Source organism: Bos javanicus, chromosome 12 (assembly GCF_032452875.1).
Source record: "Bos javanicus breed banteng chromosome 12, ARS-OSU_banteng_1.0, whole genome shotgun sequence".
In the NCBI taxonomy this organism is placed as follows: Eukaryota; Metazoa; Chordata; class Mammalia; order Artiodactyla; family Bovidae; genus Bos; species Bos javanicus.
Window position 1 is genome coordinate 79,869,437 of NC_083879.1, and position 23,846 is coordinate 79,893,282.

A 23,846-nucleotide genomic window follows, 5' to 3' on the forward strand; every position below is an offset into this window, starting at 1 on the left:
CACAATCTAACTATTTTTTAAAATGTTACTCCTGGTACCTAGTCTATGCCACCATTACCCATAGACTGGATTATTACAACAGCTTTCTTACTGACCTCTCTTCCACCACATTTACTTCCAATAGACTGTCTTGAACATATTCTCAGAATGATGTTTTTATAAAACACAGTCTGACTGTGACTATCATCTGCTCAAAAGCCTCCTATGGCTTCCCTATTTCTCCCAGTAAAAACCAAAGTCCCTTCAAAGTCCTATACAGCCAGAGAGAAGCCCACGGTGAATCTCTGATTTCCTTGCTGATTACTATGCCCTCTCTCTCTCTCTCCCGGCAAAGCCACAGTGACCTCTTTGCCCTCCTTTGATAAACCAAGCCTGCCCCACCTCGTGGACTTTGTCCTTTGAGCAATCAGGAACAGCCCTAAACTTCAGGTCTTCCCTCAAGGTTATCTTCCTGTGGTTCCCCTTCCGGATCACTCTCTGTAAAATGAAAATGCATTAAATTCTCATGAAGGAAACAGCTTTCAGACTTCCCTGGTGGTCCAGTGGCTAAGACTCCAAGCTCCCAGTGCAGGGGGTCCAAGTTCGATCCTTGGTCTGGGAACTAGACCCCATATGTTGCAATAAAGATCAAATATCCTGTGTGCGGCAACTAAGATCTGTCACAGAAATAAACAAATATTTTTTTTGTTTAACAAACAAAAAAAAAGTATTCTTTCCTGCTTTTTCCTGCCATGGCAAGTATCACCAGTGTGCAGTCTCTATTTCTGTCTCCCCACCACTGTAGTTAAGTTCTACTCTATTCTTTAGGAGCTAGAAGTGCACGCGGGACATATTTTAGATGCTCAATAAATATATTTTAAATAATCCTGTTGGATGTGTTTAATATTAATACAATTGTTCATCTGTTTGTCCTGTTATCTTGGAAAGAAACCTCCTTAAGACTCAGTTTCCCCACTTAAAAAAATAACAATAATACTATTGGTACTTACGTAACTTGGAATTAACTTGAAGATTAAATTTTAGAGTTAATTAAAACACTTAGCAGCGCTTCCCTGGTGACTCAGATAGTAAAGAATCTGACTACAATGCAGGAGACCTGGGTCTGAGCCTTTGGTTGGGAAGATTCCCTGGAGAAGGAATGGCTACCTGCTCCAGTTTTCTTGCCTGGGAAATCCCATGGACGGAGAAGCTTGGGGTCACAAAGAGTTGGCCACCTCTGAGCGACAGACACTTTCACAGTTTTTTCACTTTTCAAAACACTTAGCAGGATCCCAGGTACAGAATAAGATCTCAGTGTTCATGATGATTGCAATGGTGAAGATTGTTGCTATTTAGATGTTGCTATATCAACCCCCATCTGCAAGGAAATATCAGGCATGTATTCTACTCACAAAGAGCTTACAGAGGAAACGTATGTATACTGTATAAGGATTTCCAATATAAAGTAGAGAGTAAGTGCTTTAGAGAGGTTGATGAAGTATTCATGAAATCTAGGCAGAGTTTTCCTGGGACTTCTGAGTCAAAGGCTATATAGTTAAAATCACTGTTCTGACTTGCATTAGCTCTTTGAACCTGAATTGAACCTTCTAATTAATAGACTAGGAATCATGATGATGATGAAGATAATTCTTTCATAACATTGTCCAGAAGATTAAATGAGATAGGAAATGCAAGATGTTTACTAGAGGACTGACTCATTCCACAGCCCCAAACAGAATCTTAAAGCAGCCAAAGAAATTTATGTGTATAGAGGAAATCCTCTGGGGACTATTTTTCTTAATTTTTTTTTTAATGTGATGTAAAGGGCTTGGTATAGTTTTAAAAAGAGAGGAAGATGAGGAATATGTAAGTGATTGTGGCTTAAAAAATTAAGTGAATTTTTTGAACTTTGGTGGCTCAGACGGTAAAGCGTCTGCCGGAAATGCGGGAGACCAGGGTTCGATCCCCAGGTCGGGAAGATCCCCTGGAGAAGGAAATGGCACCCCACTCCAGTACTCTTGCCTAGAAAACCATGGATGGAGGAGCCTGGTGGGCTACAGTCCATGGGATGGCAAAGAGTTGGACACGACTGAGTGATTTCACTTTCACTTTCACTTTCTTTGGCTGAGCTTAACTTTTTTCAGTAAGCACACTGTTGTCTGGACTTCTCTTGTGGCTCAGCAGGGAAAGAATCACCGGCAACGCGGGAGACCTGGGTTCAATCCCTGGGTTGGGAAGATCTCCTGGAGAAGGGAAAGGCTACCCTCTCCAGTATTCTGGCCTGGAGAATTCCATGACTATATAGTACATGGGGTCGCAAAGAGTCAGACATGACTGAGCGACTTTCACTACACTGCTGTCTATCTTCTCTATAGGCTACCAAGGCTGCTTTTTGTATATATTTTTGGCTAATGGGTTAATACACTGGTTCGAAAAAAAAAATAAAGCCAAGCTTGTCATTTATAAAATGGTTTGACTGTTAATATCTTTGAGCCACTAAGAGGAAAATTCCTAAGGACATGGACTGCAAAAAATAGGTCAGACTTGCGTAGATTTGAGGAAGAAATAAAATTGAGCTCCTTAATCTGCTATAAATCTGTCACTGTTCCATCAGCCTCTGAAACAACTCAAGTGCTCTGTTTGCTGACTATTAACACTAAGCCCATCAGAGACCATCCTCATCCCTGTTCAAAAAAGAAATAATCACAGTTTTCATAATCTGGATAATTTTAAGTAAGTGGTTTTTAAGATTTTTTTTTAATGTGGACCATTTTAAAAGTCTTTATTGAATTTGTTACAATGTTGTTTCTGTCTTTTGGCCAGGAGGCATGTCGGATCTTAGCTCCCTGACCAGGAATCGAACCCCCACCCCCTGCTTTGCAAGGCGGAGTCTTAGCCATTGGACTGCCAGGGATGCTTGTGAACTTACTGTGAGTCTCACTGGGGTCCATCGAGGACCCAGGGGCATTTTCTTCATCTCTGCATCTCTACTTTGGACTAAAATGTGGCTTGTTCTTGATTTCTAGATATTAATCTTCCATCAAGGATGGTAAAATAGACACCTACTATTTCTTCTTCGCATGAGAAGTATTATGCCAGAAAGTTGTTTTAAATGTTAATGTTTCTTTTATCCCATATTTTTTGGGTGGATACATAAGTATTTTACAAAATGTATGGCATTATATTTGGATGCAACTTCTGAACAAAATGCATCAAATATATAGAATTGTTGATAATAACTGATAAATGATCTTTATCAAAGGATGTATAATACTATTTATTTGGATAACAAGTTTTCTGTATTTTTAAGTCACAATCTGGAGTCATAATCACTCTTGATTGGACCATCCTGTTCTTTTTCTTAGCAGCTGGCAGCACTTGCACAGTTTGAATTGTTTACCTGTTTACTATTTAATGTCTCTGGAGCTTCTTTGGAATGTAAGTCTCATGAGCAGAAAACACTCTTTGTCTTGTTCTCAACTCTGATCTCAGCATCAAGAAGAGTTTCTGATACAAAAAAAGAAGCTTAATAAATATTTGGTGGTTTAAGATGATTAAGGGCTTCCCTGATGGCTTAATGGTAAAGACTACACCTGCCAATGCAGGAGACACTGGTTCCATCCCTGGACTGGGAAGAGCCACTGGGGAAGGGAATGGCATCCCACTTCAGTATTCCTGCCTGGGAAATCCCATAGACAGAGGAGCCTGGCGGACTATACTCCATGGGGTCAAAAAAGAGTCATATACAATTTAATGGTTAGAAAACAGCAACAAAGATGGTTGAACTCAGCTTTAAAGATTAGAACTCTGTCAATGCATCACTGGGTAACTTGTAACCTTGGGGGAGCATTTTGACTGCTGTCTTAGCACATGGATATTTTCAAGTTCAGTCACAGGAGAAGATGGAATGAGATCAGTTCAAGGGGCTGCCTGACCAGGGTCAGCAGTGCTATAGCTGATTTCTGAGACAATATCTAGGAAAGAGGCTGAACCTGGACGAGGTAACTGGCTGCTTCTGTTTCCTTGCCAAAGTTACAGCAGGAGAATTAATTTATGCTGACAGTTTGTTTGAGCTGTGTGTGCTTTTGTGTCCATTATTATTTGCTTCACAGTAAGAATAGTGGGTGGAGAAAGAGTGTTGCTCATTCTTAAGCACCCAAATATCCCTCCAACCTACCCTAACAACATTTGGTCTTAAATCATTGAAAGGCTTTTCATAAATTTTAAATTTGTAGCCTAAAAATAGTCAACTGAAAGGAAGTGACAAGGCATTTCTGAAGTGAGAACTGCTTCTAAAGAAGATGGAGAGAGAACAATGGATTTATATTAGAAAATGGATTTATATTAGACTCAGCTTTCCAGGAGCTCACAAAGAAGAGGTGGATTATTATGGGAGGATGTAGGGCATGTGGACTTCCCCAGTGGCTCAGTGGTAAAGAATCTGCCTGCAGTGCAGGAGCCACAGGAGACGTGGGTTCTATCCGTGGGTTGGGAAGATCCCTGGGAGGAGGAAAGAGCAACCCACTCCATTATCCTTGCCTGGAAAATCCCACAGACAGAGGAGCATGGTGGGCTACAGTCATTACAGTTGGAAAGAGCTGGGCATGACTGAGTGACCCAGGACCTTCATGGAGCAAGTAGCCTGCCCTGTAAGAGTGCCTAAGAATCCCAGGCTGAAGTCCAGGGCAGGAGAGATCTCTGTTTGGAAGTGGCTGATCATTTCACCTCAGATCCGCTCACTTTACAGCTGTTTCTCACTCTTCTCTTTAACTTGTGGCCCCGTGCACTGACTCAGGCAAAGAAACACAAACTGTGGAGCAGGGACCATGGTCAGAGCAAAGGGTTCTGAACGAAAACCAGCTTTTTCATTCTCTGCTCTACAGACCAACCATGGTGTGTTCACTTTGTTTATTGGCTTGTTTTCCGAGCTTGATTTTCTCATCTGCTAAGTGGTGATACAACTTGCTATGCGTTTCCCAGACATTTTGTGTGTATCATCTCTTTAAGCTTCACAATAACCCCACAGAATGCATCTGTGCTGAGTCATCCTGACTAGAATCAATCAGGTGAGGGTGGGCTAGGAGTGAGCTCTAGGCCAAGGGAGTCAGAGACCCTTCTATGGTTATTTTCCTAGTTATTCAAAGACCAACGTAGGTGCTGTTGTGAAGGGACTTTGCTGGTATAATTAAAGTCCCTGATCAGTTAACTTCATGCTGGTCAAAGGGGAGATTACCCTGGGCAGGCCTGACTTTAGCAGTTGCAAGGCCTTTAAGGAAAGAGGGGTTAGTCTTTCTCTTGGGAGCTTAGAGATTGACAACAGCTGCTGTGTCTGCAATCTCTCCTTTCCCTTGGGTCCTTCTTTCTGACAACCACCAGGGGTGGGTGCCCAGCTTCAGCTCTAGGGATTCCAGCCTGCCCACTCCCTTCCTGACCACTTTCCTGGGGACTTCACACTTACTTAGCCAGCTCCCACAACAGGGTAAGTCACTTCCTATAATAAATCCCTTTATGTTGAATCCTGACTCTAATGCCCCACCCCCACCCCCAACCCAAAGATGGATGCTACCATTGAAGGAAGTCTGTTAACCGAGTCTCTTGTCTAACACTTGGGAATGGATTGTCTGAGGAGACACACTGGCTGACAAAGCAAGAGACTTGATTGGGAGAAGTGTGTCCGGGCAGAGAGCAACAGGGTAAGGGAACTCAGGGGAACTGCTCTACTCCGGGGCTTGCAGTCTCGGGTTTTACGGTGATGCGGCTAGTTTCTCGGTTGTTTCTGGCCAAGCACTTTGACTCAGGGTCCTTCCTAGTTCTGCATGCATTGCTCAGCCAACATGGATGCCAGTGAGGAGGATTCTGGGAGGTGGTAGAACACATAGCACCTCCTTTTGACCTTTCCCAGATTCTTCTGGTTGGTGGTGGCTTGTTAGTTCTGTGTCCCTTACCAGGGCTTTCTGTTGTAAAATAATTCACACAAATGGTTACTATGGTACCTGGCCAGGATGGGCGGTTTCAGTCAGTATGGTTCCTCTAACCCTACTTTGAACACTATTATGAATATAATGAAACTTGAAGAGTTAACTAGGAGTTAACTTTGTGTTTTGCATTTCGACTCTGAAGTCTATAAAGTTTAACACATTAGGCTCTACTGCCTAAGGATGATACTGCCTGCCAAACTGCCCTGAAATGATCTTAGAAGGTTGATAAAGATGCTTAAAGCTCAACTTATCTGTACACAAGTGCCAAATTGAATCTTGGAGACAGAGGTTTGGGTGAAGGAGAAAAGAATAGCTTTATTAAGGGAACATAGTAGATTCTGACCTTCAAAGTCTATGTATTCCAACCTGGGAGAATTTGATGAGGAGTTTTACAACAATAGGACTTCCCTGGTGGCTCAGACCGTAAAGCGTCTGTCTACAATGTGGGAGACCCAGGTTTGATCCCTGGGTCGGGAAGATCCCCTGGAGAAGGAAATGGCAATTCACTCCAGTACTATTGCCTGGAAAATCCCATGGACAGAATAGCCTCTTAGGCTATAGTCCATGGGGTCACAAAGAGTCGGAAACAACTGAGCACTTCACTTTTCACTTTCACTTTATAACAATACTTCATGGATGAGGCTGTTGACAAGATTAGGGTGTGTACAGAGTCTCAGGACCTTCTCGGATCTCTTTAATCATGCCTCAGGTGGTTCTTGATTGCCCCTCCCTTGATTAGGGGGCTTCCCTGGGAGCTCAGCAGTGGCCACAGGACTGGAAAAGGTCAGTTTTCATTCCAATCCCAAAGAAAGGCAATGCCAAAGAATGTTCAAACTACTGCACAATTGCACTCATCTCACATGCTAGTAAAGTAATGCTCAAAATTCTCCAAGCCAGGCTTCTGCAATACGTGAACCGTGAATTTCCAGATGTTCAAGCTGGTTTTAGAAAAGGCAAAGGAACCAGAAATCAAATTGCCAACATCCGCTGGATCATGGAAAAAGCAAGAGAGTTCCAGAAAAACATCTATTTCTGCTTTATTGACTATGCCAAAGCCTTTGACTGTGTGGATCACAATAAACTGTGGAAAATTCTGAAAGAGATCGGAATACCAGACCACCTGACCTGCCTATTGAGAAATCTGTATGCAGGTCAGGAAGCAACAGTTAGAACTGGACATGGAACAACAGACTGGTTCCAAATAGGAAAAGGAGTATGTCAAGGCTGTATATTGTCACCCTGCTTATTTAACTTATATGCAGAGTACATCATAAGAAATGCTGGACTGGAAGAAACACAAGCTGGAATCAAGATTGCCAGGAGAAATATCAATAACCTCAGATATGCAGATGACACTACCCTTATGGCAGAAAGTGAAGAGGAACTAAAGAGCCTCTTGATGAAAGTGAAAGTGGAGAGTGAAAAAGTTGGCTTAAAGCTCAACATTCAGAAAACAAAGATCGTGGCATCTGGTCCCATCACTTCATGGGAAATAGATGGGGAAACAGTGGAAACAGTGTCAGACTTTATTTTTTGGGCTCCAAAATCACTGCAGATGGTGACTGCAGCCATGAAATTAAAAGACGTTTACTCCTTGGAAGGAAAGTTATGACCAACCTAGAGAGCATATTCAAAAGCAGAGATATTACTTTGCCAACAAAGGTTTGTCTAGTCAAGGCTATGGTTTTTCCTGTGGTCATGTATGGATGTGAGAGTTGGACTGTGAAGAAGGCTGAGCGCCGAAGAATTAATGCTTTTGAACTGTGGTGTTGGAGGAGACTCTTGAGAGTTCCTTGGACTGCAAGGAGATCCAACCAGTCCATTCTGAAGGAGATCAGCCCTGGGATTTCTTTGGAAGGAAGGATGCTAAAGCTGAAACTCCAGTACTTTGGCCACTTCATGTGAAGAGTTGACTCATTGGAAAAGACTCTGATGCTGGGAGGGATTGGGGGCAGGAGGAGAAGGGGACGACAGAGGATGAGATGGCTGGATGGCATCACTGACTTGATGGACGTGAGTCTGAGTGAACTCCAGGAGTTGGTGGTGGACAGGGAGGCCTGGTGTCCTGCGATTCATGGGGTCACAAAGAGTTGGACATGACTGAGCTACTGAACCGAACTGAACTGGTGGCTCAGTGGTAAAGAATTCACCAAGGCAGGAGATGCAGATTTGACCCTTGGTCCTGAAAGATCCCCTAGAGAAGGAAATGGAAACTCATTCTAGTATTCTTGCCTGGAAAATTCCATGGACAGAGGAGCCTGGCGGTCTATAGTCCATGGGGTCACAACTGTCAAACGTAGCTACTGAACAACCACAAGAACACCCTTGATTAGCCAGGGTTCGATAGTTTGCCCTTTGGAGATCAGGAAAGGTCATGTTGCCTACAAGAAATGGGGGCAAAAAGAGGCCTCCATGCCCAGGCCCCACTTGGTTTCAATAAGAAAACAGACCAGATCCCTGAAGGCAGGTACCGAATGGATCTTGCCCTGTTCTTGTGGTTCTGTCACTTGATGATACTTGTTTTTGAATCAATGACTCAATGAAAGGTATAAAGTCCTAATCGTGTGTAGGTGCTGTTCTTACCAACAGCAGCATTTCCATTTGCTTGAGGTCTTCTAACATCATACTTCGTCACGACCCTTTTGCATGCTTGAGAGAAACTCCCTCCCCTTTCCCCCCTTTTTTCTTTAGGTTAGATATTTGGATGGAAAACCAAAGCTTCACAGTCTGGTCTCATCCTGACCTCTTGGTTTGTCTCCTTGGTCAAACTATTCAAGCACAGTTGACTCACGTTGCAAGAATATAAATAATAAGCCTAATAGCTTTCTCTGTGTGTCACAGGAGTGTAATTTAGGATGACTAGAAAATATCTGAATGTCTGCCATGCCTATTATGTGTTTTGAGTAGTCACGGTGGGCACAGCTCCGTATTTGGAGAGAGATCAACAGAGGTAGTGGTCCTGCCCTTGGGGAATTTACTATCAGCCTGAGACAGAACAGCAAGTCTAAGATAAGCAGAGAAGAGAGTGAGATCAGAGTCAAGTGTGTATTCCTTATGTACAAATATCCAGACCGCTGTGTGCATCTTCAGTGGGGCAGTTGTGTTTTGAGGGGTTAATATGATGTTTCATCTACAAAAACAGGAATTTTGCTTTTTAAAGTAACCTCTGAGCTTCCCTGGTGGCTCAGACAGTAAGAATCTGCCAGCAGTGCAGGAGACCTGGGTTCAATCCCTGGGTTGGGAAGATCCTCTGGAGAAGGAAAGGGCAACCCACTCCAGTATTCTTGCCTGGAGAATTCCATGGACAGAGGAGCCTGGTGGGCTGCAGTCCATGGGGTCACAAAGAGTCGGACACAACTGAGCAACTAACAGCTCATTGGGTTTCCAGCTCCTAGGACAATGCCTGGCAGATGGTTAAAGTGCCCTGTAAATATTTGTTTAATATGATTAAGTTTTAGACTAGTTTTCCTATGTAGACAGGAACATCAGTTGATCATAGAGAAGGGCAGCAAGCAGTTCAGACAGAGAAAAGGTACTAAAAGAGGAAAAGTATTAAATCTTCAGTTGTCCTTGAACCCTGGTGCTAACACATCTCTGTTGTACAATATTGGATTTCCAGGCTGTGTTCAAAGTCATATCCTGATTCTGAAATATATCTCTTTCTAAAGAAAGAGAATTCTAGCCTTGGGCGATGGCGTTCAAACTATTTCACCAAAGAGGCCTCCTAAAGTGTAACACGAATTTCTCATCTAAAATCTAAAAACAGATACAATGGCCGGGCCTGACTTTAAGGATTCTTTCAGAGTCCTTTTCCCCAGTTTGATTGTTTCTTGCTAGGGCCATAATTACTGGGGGAAGCTTTCAAGCTCTTTTCAGGGAATTTAAGATCATCGGGGATTTGAAAGCAGCATTAATGGCAGAGATGGGAGTGATCAGGAGGGTGCCCTGGGTAGAGAATTTCTGTGGCAAGTTGCTTCATTGATTCCTTCCAAATGAAGCATCGGTCTATGGTCCCTGGGTCAGGCCCAGGAGAGGGTAGGTGCCCAGCAGCACGGGGTGGGGCTGCTTGTTGGTGCAAAGCTTTAGGGGATTTTTATTTCATTTTGTGTTGACAGCCAGATCCATCTCCCAACCTTCCTGTTCTTTGTTTTCATTCCCAGGCTTAGGACATTAATTAAAGCCTCCTTCTCACCTTTATTCACAGAGATTCCGTCTGAAAGTTCAGGGCTGTCAGCAGAAATGTGTCATTGCGGCAGTGGCAGCTCCATCCAAGAAAATACCAATAAGCACATTAAACAAAAGAGGAGTTAAGAGAAAATAAGACAGATTTCCCAGATCTGGGCCATTTCATTGCAAATCCACTTTAATATCTTTCAGGTTACACTTGACTTGTGCATATAAAGCATGTGGAAACAAGAACTGAAATCTAATAACTCCAAGAGCAAGAATGAAATGTGACGATGTTTTCAGGATTGAAAATGGGGAAGGAAATCAATTGCTTGTTCTGCGGAGTTAAGAGAATAAATTGGGTAACCAAGACTTTCATTTAGTCAGGAAGACCCATTCTTTTGTTAAGCAAAGAAATGGCTTTGTTTATCAATTACCTATGAAGGATCAAAGAGTGAGATCAGGAAGAGATGAACGCATTTAGGGGCCTGGCTCCCAGGCTGCACAAGAAAGTGTCGGGTAGTTCCAAGCAAGCTGTTTAACCTTTCAACGACTCAAATTAGCCATCCTTTGAAATGGCAAGCTTATTATCGTCATCAAATGCATTTACTGAGTGTCCAACTTTGCACGGTGCTGGGGCATGAAAAAGAAAGAAAAAAGGTAAGGAATTTTCCAGAATGTGCACTGAAAGAGATACAAATGTGACTGAAGGCAGTATATTTTAAAAGGCAGTATATTTTAAAAAAGGCATTAGTAAGAAAACAATTTTGTTTTCTTCTAGCATTATATATAGAGAAAATGTATATAAATGTTATATTTGTATATGTTTATTGGGATATTATGGGGCTTCCCAGGTGGCTCAGTTCAGTTCAGTTCAGTTCAGTCGCTCAGTCGTGTCCGACTCTTCACGACCCCATGAATTGCAGCACGCCAGGCCTCCCTGTCCATCACCAACTCCCGGAGTTCACCCAGACTCACGTCCATCAAGTCAGTGATGCCACCCAGCCATCTCATCCTCTGTCGTCCCCTTCTCCTCCTGCCCCCAATCCCTCCCAGCATCAGAGTCTTTTCCAATGAGTCAACTCTTTGCATGAGGTGTCCAAAGTACTGGAGTTTCAGCTTTAGCATCATTCCTTCCAAAGAAATCCCAGGGCTGATCTCCTTCAGAATGGACTGGTTGGATCTCCTTGCAGTCCAAGGGACTCTCAAGAGTCTTCTCCAACACCACAGTTCAAAAGCATCAATTCTTTGGTGCTCAGCCTTCTTCACAGTCCAACTCTCACATCCATACATGACCACAGGAAAAACCACAGCCTTGACTAGACGAACCTTTGTTGGCAAAGTAATGTCTCTGCTTTTGAATATGCTCTCTAGGTTGGTCATAACTTTCCTTCCAAGGAGTAAGCATCTTTTAATTTCATGGCTGCAGTCACCATCTGCAGTGATTTTGGAGCCCAAAAAAATAAAGTCTGTCACTGTTTCCACTGTTTCCCCATCTATTTCCCATGAAGTGATGGGACCAGATGCCATGATCTTTGTTTTCTGAATGTTGAGCTTTAAGCCAACTTTTTCACTCTCCACTTTCACTTTCATCAAGAGGCTTTTGAGTTCCTCTTCACTTTCTGCCATAAGGGTGGTGTCATCTACATATCTGAGGTTATTGATATTTCTCCCAGCAATCTTGATTCCGGCTTGCGTTTCTTCCAGTCCAGTGTTTCTCATGATGTACTCTGCATATAAGTTAAATAAGCAGGGTGACAATATACAGCCTTGATGAACTCCTTTTCCTATTTGGAACCAGTCTGTTGTTCCATGTCCAGTTCTAACTGTTGCTTTCTGACCCGCATACAAATTTCTCAAGATGCAGATCAGGTGGTCTGGTATTCCGATCTCTTTCAGAATTTTCCACAGTTTATTGTGATCCACACAGTCAAAGGCTTTGGCATAGTCAATAAAGCAGAAATAGATGTTTTTCTGGAACTCTCTTGTGGTAATGAATTCGCCTGCCAGTGCAGGAGATGCAGGAGATGTGGATTTGATCCTTGGGTCAGAAAGATCCTCTGGGGGAGGAAATGGCAACCCACTCCAGTGTTTTTGCCTGGAAAATCCCATGGACAGAAGAGCCTGGTGCCTACAGTCTATAAGGTCACAAAAGAATCGGACATGACTTAGCAACTGAGCACAGCATGACAACACAACCTGTGTATTATATACATACAATTAAAATTTTTCACTTCACTCTTAACTAATTGCTAAAGACATCAAGTGGCTAAAGAGGAAAAAAGAAAACAAGAACCAAGACTCACCGAGCGTCTTCTTTGTGGCAACTGCTATAGGCCCTTCAGGTTTGTTGCTTTATTTAATCCCCAAAAAAACCTCTATGGGGGAAGCTCCTTGTCCACAGGTTACCTAACACTCCCCCTGCCTACCAGACCCTGGCTTGCCCAGGAACTGGATATGAATTCAAAGGCAACCCTTTTAGCTTCCCAGGGCATTCACAAATCCCAATTCTGCAGAACCCTCCCAGGCTCGTGGTGGTAGAACCATTTCTATTCGGACTTTCCTTCCTTTCTTGACTGCTATGTCCTTAAAATACAGAACAGATGTGTTGCTTTCTATTTAGCTCTAGAAATCCATGTGCATGGAAATAAAATCCCTTTATGCTCTCTGGTTAAGTTGTTGGGAAAGAAATTCAGGGATAAAGCAGACAGGGCTGCCCTGAAATGCTGCTTCCTCTATTCATCTTTTGGGCTTCCCTGGTGGCTCAGATAGTATAAAGTTTCTGCCTGCAGTGTGGGAGACCTGGGTTTGATCCCTGGGTCTGGGATATCCCCTGCAGAAGGGAATGGCAACCCACTCCATTATTCTTTCCTGGAGAATCCCATGGACAGAGGAGCCTGGCAGGCTACAGTCTGTGGGATCACAGAGTCGGACATGAATGAGCGACTAACATTTTCAGTTTTCCATTCATCCTTGGTTTCCTGGGACCTCCCCCTCAGTGGGTCACAGGTAGACTTTACTGTTCCAGCTTGGCAGACACGTGAGGAGGGAAGGAGTGGCTGGAATAAGACAACTCAGGACTATCATTAACCTCATCTTAAAGCTCTGGAGAAAAATCAGAAAATTTGGCCCAAATGGAGATTCAGGGCTGCCCTAGATTCTAGTTATTTAGTCTCATCATCTCTGCAAAATTACCAACTTCTGAGCAGCAATCTGTGTTTGATTCATTTTTCTCTCCATGAGGTGTCCTTTCTACCAGGCTCTCAACTTGTATTTCTTTAGCGGATAGGTGGATACAGCAAAGATAATATGACATGAATAAGTATGTGTCCATCTTGCACACATGGAACATGGAAATGAAAACACCTCCCAATTAATTTGATACTTGTAGATATTCAAGCTGAAAATCTGACTTGAAAATGCATTTTTTTCCCCCATGTTATTATTCAGGCTCTCTAAGTCGAAAAAGAATTACATCCGTAAATTCTTGACCATTTTGTATTAAAAGGTATTATGACATACTATTAATTTTCTCATGAAAAACTATACTTCAAAAAGATGTGCCTTCGTTAGGGTTGTTGTTGTTCTTTAGGTGCTAAGTTATGTCTGACTTCTTTTGCAACCCCATGGACTGTAGCCCACCAGGTTCCTCTGTCTGAGGGATTTCCCAGGCAAAGGATACTGGAGTGGGTTGCTGTTTCCTTCTCCAGGGGGTCTTCCTGACCCAGGGATCGAACCCATGTCTCCTGCAGATTCTGTACCCCCGAGTCATCTGGGAAGCCCTCTGTACACACCTGCCCCCCTCGTTTTGGGAGTTCCTTCCCATTTTGGTCACCACAGAGCATTGAGTAGGATTCCCTGTGCTACATAGTAGGTTCTCGTTAGTTATCTATTTTATACATGGTAGTGTATCTATGTCATGTCTCCAAATTCCCAAGGGAGTCACTGACTGACCTCAGTGTTAGCTCTATTTTAGTGTGCAGTTTATTTCTAGTTTTGTTTTGTACTCTGTACCTACTACTTGGGCATAAAACCAAGTGCATTAAATTCCCGAGGTGCTGAATCGCATAAGCCTGTCCCCCGATCCCATATTATCTCTGGATCAATACAAATCTTTGACTTTCTCCATTACTTTCCACTTCTGAGACTGTATCCAGTTCATCACAAAGGACCCCGAAGTAGATAAAAAAACAACAATGTAGGGCCAGCTAGAAGTAGTTCTTCCTTATCAGCATTCTGTTTCAAAGGTTTACAGCTAGCAGTTCAGGGAGGAGTTCCTGCAGTCTGACCGGTTGGTCCCCTCCCCCACCTCAAGGTTGGCCCAGGAACTGGAATGTTAAACAGAACAAAGTCCTTGTCAGATTCTGTCTCCTCTCTTTGCCTGTGCTTGTGTGCTGTCTCTCAGAGGTAATTTAAGATCCTCCACATTTCTAAGCTTCACTGTACAGAATAAACATTGCCGCGCCTGCTCGCTGCCTCCAGGAAGCACTGTAGGCTTTCAGAGTTCCCACCGATTCATCAAGTCTGCAGTGGCCAAGCCGTCTGTCAATTCATACAGTCAAGATTAATCCATTGAGCTGCTCCAGATGGAAAACAAAGGACCTGTGAGAACAGATTCCCTTCCCAAAACATATGCAGGGACATTTTTATGCAAAGTTAAAGGAGAGCCCTTCCCCATGCTCCATCAGTTATGTCTTGCCTTTCTATGATTAGTTTTTTTTTTTTTTTTTTTGCTATGGACCATTTTTAAACTATTGAATTCATTACAATATTGCTTTTGATTTGTGTTTTGACTTTTGGGCCATGAGACATCAGGGATCTTTGCTTCCTGACCAGGGATCAAACTCTCAACCCCTGCATTGAAAGCTACAGTCTTAATTCCTGGATCACCAGGGAGGTCCCTCAATGATTAGTTTTTTTTTTTAATTAATTTATTTTTAATTGAAGGATAATTGCTTTACAGAATTTTGTTGTTTTCTGTCAAACCTCAATAAGAATCAGCCATAGGTGTACATATGTCCCCTCCCTCTTGAACCTCCCTCCCATTTCCCTCCCCATCCACCCCCTCTAGGTTGATACAGAGCCCCTGTTTGAGTTTCCTGAGCCATACAGCAAATTCCTGTTGGCTATCTACTTTACATATGGTAATGTAAGTTTCCCTGTTACTCTTTCCATACATCTCACCCTCTCCTCCACTCTCCCCATGTCCATAAGTCTGTTCTCTATGTCTGTTTCTCAATCGCTGCCCTGTAAATAAATTCTGCAGTATCATTTTTCTAGATTCCATATATATGCGTTAGAATATGATGTTTATCTTTTGTTTTCTGACTTATTTCACTCTGTATAATAGGTTCTAGGTTCATCCACCTCATTAAAACTGACTCAAATGCATTCTTTTTATGTCTGAGTAATATTCCATTGTGTATATGTACCACATTTTCTTTATCCATTCATCTGTCAATGGACAGCTAGGTTGCTTCCATGTTCTAGGTATTGTAAATAGTGCTGAAATGAACAATGGGATACATATGTCTTTTTCAATTTTGGTTTCCTCAGGGTATATGCCTAGGAGTGGAATTGCAGGGTCATATGGTGGTTTTATTGCTAGTTTCATAAAAAATCTCCATACCATCTTTCATAGTGGCAGTATCAATTTACATTCCCACCAACAGTGCAAGAGTGCTCCCTTTTCTCCACACTTTTGCCAGCATTTATTGTTTGTAGACTTTTTGATGAAGGGCCTCTTGATGAAAGTGAATGAGGAGAGTGAAAAAGTTGGCTTAAAACTCAACATTCAGAAAACTAAGATCATGGCATCTGGTTCCACCACCAGGGGGCATCACCAATTCAATGGACATAAAAGTGAAAGTGAAAATGAAGTCGTTCAGTCGTGTCCAACTCTTTGTGACCCCGTGGACTGTAGCCTACCATGCTCCTCCATCCATGGGCTTTTCCAGGCAAAGGTACTAGAGTAGGTTGCCATTTCTTTCTCAAGGGTATCTTCCCAACCCAGGGATTGAACCCAGGTCTCCTGCATTGTAGGCAGATACTTTACTGTCTGAGCCACCAGGGAAGTCCCAATGGACATGAGTTTGAGTAAACTCTGGGAGTTTGTGATGGACAGGGAGGCCTGGTGTGCTGCAGCCATGGGGTCGCAAAGAGTCAGACACGACTGAGTGATTGAACTGACTGATTCTGACCAGTGTGAGGTGATATCTCATTGTAGCTTTGATTTGCATTTCTCTAATAATAAGCAATATTGAGCATCTTTTCATGTGTTTATTAGCCATCTTTACGTCTTCTTTGGAGAAATGTCTGTTTAGGTCTTTTTCCCACTTTTTAATTGGGTTGTTTATTGTATTGAGTTGTATTCAGTTGCTCAGTCATGTTCTGATTCTTTGCGACCCCATGAACCACAGCATGTTAGGACTCCCTGTCCATCACCAACTCCTGGAGTCCACCCAAACACATGTCCATCGAGTCAATGATGCCATCCAACCATCTCATCCTCTGTCATCCCCTTCTCCTCCTGCCCTCAATCTTTCCCAGCATCAGGGTCTTTTCAAATGAGTCAGCTCTTTGCATCAGGTTGCCAAAGTATTGGAGTTTCAGCTTCAACATCAGTCCTTCCAATGAACACCCAAGACTGATCTCCCTTAGGATGGACTGGTTGGATTTCTTTCCAGTCCAAGGGACTCTCAAGAGTCTTCTCCAACACCACAGTTCAAAAGCATCAATTCTTTGACACACAGCTTTCTTTATAGTCCAACTCTCACATCCATACATGACCACTGGGAAAACCATAGCCTTGACGAGATAGAACTTTGTTGGCAAAGTAATGTCTCTGCTTTTGAATATGCTGTCTAGGTTGGTCATAACTTTCCTTCCAAGGAGTAAGTGTCTTTTAATTTCATGGCTGCAACCACCATCTGCAGTGATTTTAGAACCCCCCAAAATAAAGTCAGCTACTGTTTCCACTGTTTCCCCATCTATCTGCCATGAAGTGATGGGACTGGATGCCATGATCTTAGTTTTCTGAATGTTGAGTTTTAAGCCAACTGTTGTTGTATTAGCTGCTTCTATATTTTGGAAATTAACTCTTTGTTAGAGTTGTTTCATATGCCATTATTTTCTTCCATTCTGAGTGTTGTCTTTTCACCTTGCTTATAGTTTCCTTTGACCCTCCCAAGTCACTGCAGATGGTGACTGTGAACTGTGGTGTTGGAGAAGACTCTTGAGAGTCCCTTGGACTGCAAGGAGATCCAACCAGTCCGTTCTGAAGGAGATCAGCCCTGGGATTTCTTTGGAAGGAATGATGTTAAAGCTGAAACTCCAGTACTTTGGCCACCTCATGCGAAGAGTTGACTCATTGGAAAAGACTCTGATGCTGGAAGGGATTGGGGGCAGGAGGAGAAGGGGACAACAGAGGATGAGATGGCTGGATGGCACCACTGACTCGATGGACGTGAGTCTGGGTGAACTCTGGGAGTTGGTGATGCACAGGGAGGCCTGGCGTGCTGCGATTCATGGGGTTGCGAGGAGTCGGACACGACTGAGCGACTGATGTGATCTGATCTGATAGTTTCCTTTGCTGTGCAGAAGCTTTTAAGTGTAATCAGGTCCCACTTGTTTACTTTTGTTTTTATTTCTGTTACTCTAGGAGGTGGGTCATAGATTATCTTGTTTTGATTTATGTCATTGAGTATTCTGCCTATGTTTTCCTCCAAGAGTTTTATAGTTTCTGGTCTTACATTTAGGTCTTTCATTCACTTTGAGTTTATCTTTGTGTATCGTGTTAGGAAGTGTTCTAATTTCTTTCTTTAGCATGTAGTTCTCCAGTTTTCCCAGCACCATTTATTGAAGAGGCTCTCTTTGCCCCATTGTATATTTTTGCTTCCTTTGTCAAAAATAAGATACCCATAGGTGCATGGGTTTATTTCTGGGCTTTTTATCTTGTTCCATCGGTCTGTATTTCTGTTTTTGTGCCAGTACCATACTGTCTTGAGGACTGTAGCTTTGTAGTATAATCTTAAGTCAAGAAGGTTAATTCCTCCAGCTCCATTCTTCTTTCTCAAGACTGCTTTGGCTAGTCAGGGTCTTTTGTGTTTCTATATGAATTGTGAAATTTTTTGTTCTAGTTCTGTGAAAAATGCCATTGGTAATTTGATAGTGATTGTACTGAATCTGTAGATTGCATTTGGTTGTATAGTCATTTTCACAATATTGATTCTTCTTACCCAGGAACATGGAATATCTCTCCATCTGTTTATCTTGTCTTTGATTTCTTTCATCAGTGTCTTATAAATTTCTTTGCACAGTTCTTTTGTCTCCTTAGGTAAATTTATTCCTAGATACTTAATTCTTTTTGTTGTAATAGTGAACAGGATTGGTTCCTTAATTTCTCTTTCTGATTTTTCATAGTATATAGAAATTCAAGTGATTTTTGTATATTGATTTGTATCCTGCGACTATGCTAAATTCATTGATTAGTTCTTTATCTATGAGTTCTGAGTTTACATTAGCGACATGCTGTTAAATAGAACATCTATGCTTGTGTCCTTACACCATGTAGGGAATGTTCTTTATCTTTGCCACCTAGTACAGTAGGCCTTGGGGTTCCCAGGTGGCTCAGCAGTAAAAAATCCACCTGGCAAGCAGGAGACATGAGTTCAGTCCCTGAATCTAGAAGATCCCCTGGAGTAGCAATTGTCCACCCCCTCCAGTATTCTTGCCTAGAAAAATCCCATGGACATACAAGTCTAGTGGGCTACAGTCCATGGTGTTGCAAAATGTTGGACATGGCTTAGCATGCACGCACAGTAGACTTTAGACACATGGTGTGGTGTACTTGAAATGTGACTGGTGGGGCTGAGGAAGTGAATTTTAGATTAGATTTAATTTTATTGAATTTAAGTTTAAGTCGTCATATATTTGGACAGTGTGATTCCAGAGTTTAGATGTCATTTAATTTCATGCTTGTTTTCCACAGATAGAAGCAGCATAGACTGTTTAGAACGTTGACACAATGTCACTCTGGGATTCTTGTTCAAGCACTAATGCCTTTTATTGACATGTCAAAGGGTATCCCATTTAAGACATTGGACCAAAAACTGGGTTGGCCTTCCCCCATATAGTTTTCCCCTTTTTCTCCCAAACCCACTACACATATAATATAGAATTAGCAATGCAAATAGACTTACAAGAGCAAAGACAGTGGAAAGGAGAGCACTGGTCAACAGGTGGTGAATTTCAAACTTCCGTGAATTTAGAAAACATACTGATGGATGAAAGAGGCTTGAAGAAGCTCTGAACTACAGTGGATAGTGGAAGTTAAAGATCATTTGTCTAGAAAACTGAGAAGAGAAACTCTTGACTTGGGGTCTACCAGCTTTCCAGGATGGGGGTGAGATGGATGCAAAACATAGAGTTAATTCAAACTGTATCCAAGAAACTTTTCCTGGGTAGATCCCTAATTAATTTTCTTGTCTCTGAACAAAGAAATTGGAGATTCAGCATTCATCTTTGGACAAAACCAGTGCTTAGTCACTCAGTTGTGTCCAACTCTTTGTGACCCCCATGGACTGTAGCCTGCCAGGCTCCTCTGTCCATGGGGATTCTCCAGGCAAGAATACTGGAGTGGGTTGCCATGCCCTCCTCCAGGGGGTCTTCCCAACCTAAGGATTGAACCCAGGTCTCCCACACTGCAGGATGATTCTTTACTGTCTGAGTCATAAAGAAAGCCCTAGGTAAAACTTAGAGAGTTTATATGCTCCCCCACCCCAAAACTGGATAAACTTCCTGGGAAGAACTAGAGTTGCTGGTGTGAGGTGGGCTGCCCAGAATAGATCCTTCATTGAACTAGCTTTAGAGAGCTTCCTGATATTATTTGCTGTCCACCTATCCATTAAGTCTGCAAGCCCACCCATAGCAACAGAGCCCCCAGACTGGCTTCCATTCAAGAAGCAGTTCACCAAAGAAATATACTGAGATTCAGAATAGGGAAAATGAAAATCAGCAATTACCAGTCAGCTGAAGACTGCCCACATGCAAAAGAAAAAGATAAGTAATCATGACAACAAATTCAAGAGGAAGCCAGGAAAATTTAAGGATGAATCAAGTATTTTTAATGTTATTATTACTATCATGATTTTATAAAACCTTTAATTATTATCCTCAGAGAAATAAAGAAAATGCAAATCTAAGGATAAGTTCAGGATGCTATGAAATATGAGTAATCAAAAATACAAAGATCTCCTAAAAATTAAAAATAATTATTAACATAAGCATGTTAATAAATAGAAAGGTTAGTGGCAATAATTGAGTAAAAGCCCCAGAAAATTCAACAAACAGCTTAACATATAATATCAGAGAAAGATTAAAGAATAAGACAATAGTAGAGAAGGGCCAATGTCTGATAAATAAGCATTCCAGAAAGAATGAACAGAAATAAACTTTGAAATGAAATTAAAGATACAACAAAAAATGTTTCATGGAGCTAAAGGATGACCCGGATCTCTTAATTAATATTACACACCAATGTTAGAAGGATGGAGGAAAAAATACTGTAAGAATGATATGGATCAAATAGGTCAAAAAGAAAAACATGGCGTGGATTTAATACCTGGTAAATTATCAGCAGAAAAAGCTGTTGACTCATATGCTGGGAACAGGCATTTCTACATGGCTTGTGTGTCATGACATCTGACCCAGGGGGAAGGAAATGTGTTGACCTCTGTCTAGCATGGGTCCCCAGGGAGTTATATTTACTAGAAATGTAAATACTCTACTGATTTTGAACTGCAGTGCTTAAATTATAGTCAAACCTCCAAATTAACCATAATTTCAAGCCAGAATATAAATATCATTAATCTCGATAATGTAAAAGTTTATAGTTAACTGAAGATGGGGGAGAAAGGTTCATCAATAATGCACCATTTACAGGCTAAGTACTCAAGGGATAGTATTTACTGTTGGCAGAACAGTAAATAGTGGGTTTAAACATATTATTTGATCTTATAGATGGAGCTACCAGAAAAAGAGCTTTCAAAAATTGGAGAGAGAAAAATAATTGTGAGAAGGGTTATCAGTTTGGTAAGTTCACAACCTCCATGATCTGGAGTTAGTAGATAATGCCTATATAAAAGTAGTGGTGTAAAAATCATTAATATTTATGAAGATAATAAAGAACAACATAAAGAAAAAGCAAGGACAGTGGTTAGCTCTTGGGAATGAAGCTAAACAAGAAGTAGAATAAAGTGGCTTAAGAGCATTGCTGTTTATTTTATGTTCTATTAGTTTTCCTTTTAACCATGAAGATGTTCAGTTCAGTCACTCAGTCATGTCCAACTCTTTGCGACCCCATGGGCTGCATGCAGCATGCCAGGCTTCCCTGTCCATCACCAACTCCTGGAGCTTGCTCAAACTCATGTCCATCGAGTCACTGATGCTATCTAACCATCTCATCCTCTGTCATCCCCTTCTCCTCCTGCCTTCAATCTTTCCCAGCATTAGGACTTTTCCAGTGAGTCAGTTCTTCTCATCAGGTGGCCAAAGTATTGGAGTTTCAGCTGCAGCATCAGTCCTTCCAATGGATATTCAGGACTGATTTCCTTTAGGATGGACTGGTTGGACCTCCTTGTTATCCAAGGGATTTTCAATACCACAGTTGAAAAGCATCAATTCTTCAGCACTCAGCCTTCTTTATAGTTGAACTCACATCCATACATGACTATTAGAAAAACCATAGCCTTGACTAGACAAACCTTTGTTGGCAAAGTAATGTCTCTGCTTTTTAATATGTTGTCTAGGTTGGTCATAGACTTTCTTCCAAGGAGCAAGAGTCCTTTAATTTCATGGCTGAAGTCACCATCTACATTGATTTTGGAGCCCCCCAAAATAAAGTTTCTCACTGTTTCCATTGTTTCCTTGTCTGTTTTCCGTGAAGTGATGGAACTGGATGCCATGATCTTAGCTTTTTGAATGTTGAGTTTTAAGCCAGCTTTTTCACTCTCCTCTTTAACTTTCATTAAGAGGCTCTTTAGTTCCTCTTCACTTTCTGTCTTAAGGGTGGTATAATCTGCATATCTGAGGTTATTGATATTTTTCCCAGCAATTTTGATTCCAGCTTGTGCTTCATCCAGCCCAGCATTTCACATGATATACTCTGCATCTAAATTAAATAAGCAGGGTAACAAGATACAGTCTTGACATACTCCTTTCCCAATTTGGGACCAGTATGTTGTTCCATGTCTGGTTCTAATTGGTGCTTCTTGACCTGCATATAGATTTCTCAGGAGGCAGGTCAGGTGGTCTGGTATTCCCATCTCTTGAAGAATTTTCCATAGTTTATTGTGTTCTACACAGTCAAAGGCTTTGGTGTAATCCATAAAGCAGAAGTAGATGTTTTTCTGGAACTCTCTTGCTTTTTCAATGATCCATTGGATGTTGGCAATTTGATCTCTGGTTCTTCTGCCTTTTCTAGATACAGCTTGAACATCTGGAAGTTCATGATTTACATACTGTTGAAGCCTGGCTTGGAGAATTTTGAGCATTACTTTGCTAGTGTGTGAGATGAGTACAATTGTGTGGTAGCTTGAACATTATTTGGCACTGCCTTTCTTTGGAACTGGAATGAAAACTGACCTTTTCCAGTCCTGTGGCCACTGCTGAATTTTCCAAATTTGCTGGTATATTGAGTGCAGCACTTTCACAGCATCATCTTTTAGGATTTGAAATAGCTCAACTGGAATTCCATCACCTCCACTACCTTTGTTCATAGTGATGCTTCCTAAGGCCCACTTGACTTTGCATTCCAGGATGTCTGGCTCTAGGTGAGGGATCACACCATCATGGTTATCTGGGTCATGAAGATCTTTTTTTGTATAGTTCTTCTGAGTATTCTTGCCACCTGTTAGTATCTTCTGCTTCTGTGAGGTCCATACCATTTATGTCCTTTATTGTGCCCATCTTTGCATGAAATGTTGCCTTGGTATCTCTAATTTTTTTGAAGAGATCTCTAGTCTTTCCCATTTTAATGTTTTTCATCTATTTCTTTGCTCTGATAACTGAGGAAGTCTTTCCTATCTCTCCTTCCTATTCTTTGGAACTCAGCATTCAAATGGATATATCTTTCCTTTTCTCTTTTGCCTTTTGCTTCTCTTCTTTTCTCAGCTATTTGTAGGTCTTCCTTATGCAACCATATTGCCATTCTGCATTTCTTTTTCTTGGGGATGGTGTTGAGCCCTGCCTCCTGTACAATGTCACGAACCTCTGTCCATAGTTCTTCAAGCACTCTGTCTATCATATTTAATCCTTTGAATCTATTTCTCACTTCCACTGTAACCTGAATGACCTAGTGTCAGGCTTTTCTGATAGCTCAATTGGTAAGGAATCTGCCTGCAATGCGGGAGACCCCGGTTCGATTCCTGGGTCAGGAGGATCCCCTGGAGAAGGCATAAGCTACCCACTCCAGTGTTCTTGGGCTACCCTTGTGGCTCAGCTGGTAAAGAATCTGCCTGCAATGCGGGAGACCTGGGTTCTATCCCTGGGTTGGGAAGATCCCTTGGAGAAGGGAAAGGCTACCCATGCCAGTATTCTGACCTGGAGAATTCCATGGACAGTCCATGGGGTTGCAAAGAGTCAGACACAACTGAGCAACTTTCACTTTCACTTGAATGGTCTAGTGGTTTTCCCTCTTTCTTCAATTTAATTCTGAAATTGGCA